The following is a 5468-nucleotide window of genomic DNA, read 5'->3' on the forward strand; positions in this document are numbered from 1 at the left end:
TGAACACACAGGGATCATTGCCAGCTGCCCTTGATGGACAGGACTGTGTTTCTGACTGTGGCTTCATATCTGGGGTTGACTCTGGTTTCTATCATCTGCCCACACCTGGGAGCCTCTTTGAAGCTCTTCGAGATCCCCAGAACAGACTTCCTGCTCTGAGTGACCAATTACATCCTCACCTCCTTGAGAAATCTGGGCTGCTGGGTCAGAACTTCTGGACAGTGTTGGGTGGGCTGGGTTGGGATGTATCAGGGGGAGACTATCAGAGGCTGGAAGCCAGTTCTGGAGAATCTGCAGGCTTTTTCTCATCTATTGCTTGTAGAGAGCTGGAGTCAGGGCCCTGAAAACTTCAGGAAACGGGCTTAACAGAGGAAAGAAACAGATACTTTTACAATGACACAAGATTTCTAGCTTGTGATAATGGGATGAGTAAGATGATGGCACCATACCAGCGAGGGAGACTGTGCCAAGAGAAGATGATCAGAATTTGGTGATCAAGTTGCTGCCTCCTCCTCTTGCATTGTTTCAGGAAGGAAAGAGAGGCTAGGCCAAAATACACAGGGGGAATCCGGAAATCTCTGGCTGAAAGAATTCTGCTCTGTCTTACTTCTACCACCGTAAGCTTCATCGGAGCTCCTGAGTTTCCTTTGGAAAAGGTGAGTACCCCCTGGATGTATTCTTGCTTTAAGTAGATTGCATCCACCCAGCCGAGCTCCTCCAAAAACTTGGAAATGGTGAGCTTTGATGTACTTTGTGGGAGAGGGGGAGTGAGGGCTTTGCACATTCAGAAGGTTGCCTAGGGTCCCACCTGTGTCTGGGGGGTGAGTGGGGAAGAAGGGAGGGGCCATCAGCTCCCTGCTTTCTCCATTGGGCTCCCTCCCTTCTCCCACTGCCTTTTGGCTGGGTCTACTCCCACTCATGCTTCGGGATCCGGTTTAACCACACCTCCTTCCCAGACTCGCCCAAGGAGTCTGGGAGCCTTGGCAGCTCCATCCCTTGGGCCCTCGTGGCTGTTTATATACATATCTCATTCACTCCGATCTGTTTATAGCTACATTTCTCCCACAGACCATGAATTCTTTGAAAGCAGGGATCATATATTCACTCAGCCTCCAACAGAATACACAATACGATTCGATTACTATGCATACGATGAGTGGATTTATAACAATTAAAATCCTTCGCACCCTGGTCAGACATGATCGGTGTTGATTAAATAGGTTTCTCAATGACGTGGGGCGCCTCCGTGCTATTTTCGCGTTACTTTTCTATTCACTGAAACAGGTTCCTTTCATGCTTTTCTGAATTAAACTGCTGTTCAGTTCGTCACTAAAAACAAAAAGTATCTTCTTTTGTTCACCCAAATCAGACCAAATTAATGAAGATCACCAAAACCGTGCAAGCGGACTGTTTCATGGAGGTTTCTGGTTTAAGCAGAGACCAGCAAGAGGTAAACACTCGAAAATCCCCAGGAGAGGGGCGCCTGCCTGCCTCACACTCAGTGAAGTGTGTGACTCTTGATCTCGGGGTCATGAGTTCGAGCCCCACGTTGGGTGTAGAGATTATTAAAAAATAAACTTAAGAAAAAAAAAATCTCCAGAAGGAAAACTGTAAAAGGAATACCCTACTAATTACAGGAGATTATATGGACACCCCCCCACCAAATCACAAGGGTGGCCAGGCAAATTTGGGGAAATTTGATGCACCATTTTCCGCATTCTAGCAAGAATTGAAGAAACGTAATCTGCAGTGGGTGCCCGGTTTGGCGAATTCAGCATACTCTTTTGCTGCTGGCCCAACTGTTTGGGAAAGAGGAGTGACAATATATATGAGAAGCCAGAAGGAAATTCCATAATGCAGCCCCTGGAAATTCGTCCCAAAGCAATACATGAAAAGAAGAAAACCTATACGCCTGAAAGTGTGTGTTGTTCTCGTAATAAGAGCGCCCTCCCTCTGCTAGTCCAGTTGGTCGCCATCACCCTTTCAGGCATGGGGTCATGCTGCCTCTGGGCTCCCAGTGTCCTGGGGGCCTCCTAGGGAGGTACCCTCCCAGGCATTTGTAAAGTGTTGGGTCTCCCACAAGGCCGATGAATCAGAGCTGTGGGTACAGGTGACGCCAGGCTCCCCTCAGAGCAGACCAAGTATTCACCTTGCCTCCTGGCAGTGGCTCCTCATTTTATGCCCCAGCCTTCTGGGTCTCTCCCCATTTTTCCAGTCCGCTGATTCCCACTGCACCATCTGAAGGCTCCTTAGAACTTGAGTCCAACGTTCTTCTTGGTATATACCCCCCAGAGCATTCTGAGGCTTTTAGGAAGACAATAATTGCTGATTAAACCAGAATCCAAAGCTTTAGTAACCAAACCAATCCCTATCCAACCAACCCAGCCAAACCAAAAGCTTTTCCTCTCTATTCAGAAAGGGTTGAGAAGAGGCAGGTGTTTCAAAAAAGAATGTAAGATCATTTAACCACGACAAAATAAAGTAATTTTAGTTGATGTTCTTTAAGAAAAGTAAAAACTAAAAAAAAAAAAAATTAGAAGAACAAATATTGCTGCAATCTTTAGAAATGGAGACGACTTCCAATAGGGGATTGATGAGTAACATTAGGGGTCCTTAAACATTTCTGCTTACTATAGGACATACTATTTACCCTCTTGCATATTTTTAGGTTAACATTTAAAATATTTCATCCGAAGTTTAAGTAGTTGCAAAGAATGCAATTTCCTGCATACTGTAAACACTGACATTTTAAAATGGAATAGTCACTCTCTTGAATAAATCCAATACAATCTAAACACCATAGACATTATGCCTACTACTCACCGTTTTAAAAATATAAGAAAAGCCTCTTCTTTACCTACAGTATATTTTACCTAGTTTATTTTTCTCTTTACACTATAACTCCATTTCACATTCTTGCCCTTGAGGATTATATCCTAATTTCATGCATTTCTGTGTTTGAATGTATTTTTTCTATCACCTTACTATATTTCTCTGCAGTGAAAAAATATATACATTTAAACTTCAGTTTTTAATTTTCCTGTGGCTAAAAGACTAAGTGCTGAAACACTTCTTCTAGATTGAGATATATTTATTAGTAATAATCAAGTATTCAAAATAATATGAAATATATTACAAAGTTTTAAAATTAGACCTAAGTATTTTTTTTTTTTTTTACAATTACTGCATGTGTTTGTTGTTGAATACTACTTCTTACAAGAAAGAGATATAGTTTAGCATCAGGGTTTTCTGTTTTTCATTTTTGTAAATTCTAAGACCGTTTTTACCATTAATAAGTAGATGGGATTGTAAGGCGTTTTGAACTTTTCAATTCTTTGAACTCCTTCTAACTTATACAACTCATTTAGTGATCTCAAGGCCATCCTTTATTGAAAGCAACTATTTGGAAATCATATGACTTGTAGAAGAATTGGTTACACAGCCATTAGAAGTATATACTTTCTCCACAGTCCAGTCTTTTCAATTGATAAAAAACTGACACAGGTTCCCTGAAGTTTTTATACCCTGGAATAAGGCACCCTTTTAAGATTCTCAGTGAATGAGAGTTATGCCTCCCTCTCCCCCACTTCCTTTTTTTGCAATTTGGAAAATGTATGCCTGTGGTGATACAGTTGGGAAAGGAAACAGGCAGACAACTTGACCGCATTCTTTAAAGCAGCAAATCAGTTTCTGGAAGTAATATGGATGCAAGTTGAAGATTGAAAAACAAGCAATCTTAAAATGATCTTAAGTGTGCACTTGCCCCTTGAAAATCCCCCAGGGGGTGCACATCTCGGTTTGCGGGTCACTTACATCATCTTACTGAATTTGTAAGAGAGACAAATCAGCTCAGGCTAGGTCTTGGTTGGGGTTTGTGACTGGTGTTTATCGTACCTTAGGAGTATAGAACTGTGACATGCACACTAAGGATAAAACAGCTAGTCTTCTGGGCTGGTTGATTGTTAAAGAAGGCTGCCCTGATCTTTTATATTCTGTTCTTCTATATTTTCTTCTCAATGCTAGTAACCTGAATTTTGGGGTACCAATGTAGAGCCTGTGTACTGACTACCTAAATAAAAAATGATTATTAAGACTGTAAAAACATGAGAAATCTTTAGAGTATGGTAAGGGGAAAAAGCAAATATGTAGTTGTATGAAAATTAGACTTCAGTTATGCACTGAACTATGTCAACTACAACTATAACTACAACTACAACCCAACTACATCAATTACAAAAGTACATAAATTTATCAACAACACTGTGAGTCAGTAAGCAAAAATGAAGCTGTGATTTTTTTTCTCTGTGTGTGTGTGTGTGTGTGTGAGAGAGAGAGAGAGAGAGAGAGAGAAATGTCTGACTTCAAAAATAATGATTACTTTTGTGAGGCTGGGGTCCGATAATCTGTCTAACCTAATATTCTCTTTCCCCTAGTGGTACTCAAGGAACTGGGTTTGAGTTTAAGTTCCCCAAAATAAAGTGTTCAAGAGATTATCAGGTTTTTTTTCCCTTTTTAAAAAAATTTTTTTGATCAGTTTTTCAAACCCTCTTTACTCATCACGATTCACTACGGAGTCATTCCCAACATGCTTACACTCTTCTTCAAGCTAGTTTCTTACATCCCCTGTCTTAACGTCATAAATGTGGTAAGTTTTCTTCGTGCTGCTTCCATGTGCTGGTTTTACTGTTGTCAGGAGCTCGACCTTGCTGACTTAACACTGCTCTGAAATTTTACCACTTTTCGTAAATTTTGTACCTTTTAGAGTCCTTATTAAAAAAAAAAAAAGAAAGAAAGAAAGAACAAATCATGTCTGGCAGCCTCCCCAACGGATCTTTTTCTCCTATTTCTGTTTCCAGTGTTTTTCTGGTCTTTTGTTTTTCCAAGATCTGAGAGCTCGGTGTGCTTCTACCCAAAGGAGAGAAAGAGTAGTCCGAGAGCATTTATGGGTGTGAGAGAGGAATAGGAACTGCCACCCTTCTGGAAGTTCTGGCCGTGGGAGCCGAAGGTCCCGCCAACCAGCCTCCCGAGAAACAGGCGCGGGGAAACCCGAGCGGAGAAGCCCGCGACCCGCCCGCACCACCTCCACCGACCCCCACCGACCCCAGCAGACGCGGGGCGATGGGGCCCCACGGCCCCGCCCCCTCGTGGGGCCACGCCCCCCGGCGTGCCTCACGCCGGAGCGTCTTCCGCCGGGCTGGCCGCCCCGCCCCGCCCCTACGCGGTTGCTCGCGGCGGCCGCCGCCCTCCCCCGGCCCAATGGCGCGGCTGCCGCGTCAGTGATGTGAAACCTCGCTCAGGCTTGCCCGGCCCCCGGCCCGCAGCCCATTACACCATCCGCCGCGGCATCCGCTGCAGCTGCTGTAGCCCGCGCGGACGGGGAGGGCGGGAGGCGGCTCGGCTCGGCGTGGCGGGGCGGGGCGAACGGCGCGGCCGGATTCATTCCTGTGGGGCGCGGGGCATGGAGGAGC

Source organism: Enhydra lutris, unplaced genomic scaffold (assembly GCF_002288905.1).
Source record: "Enhydra lutris kenyoni isolate GAN:26980312 unplaced genomic scaffold, ASM228890v2 scaffoldscaffold64, whole genome shotgun sequence".
Taxonomy (NCBI): domain Eukaryota; kingdom Metazoa; phylum Chordata; class Mammalia; order Carnivora; family Mustelidae; genus Enhydra; species Enhydra lutris.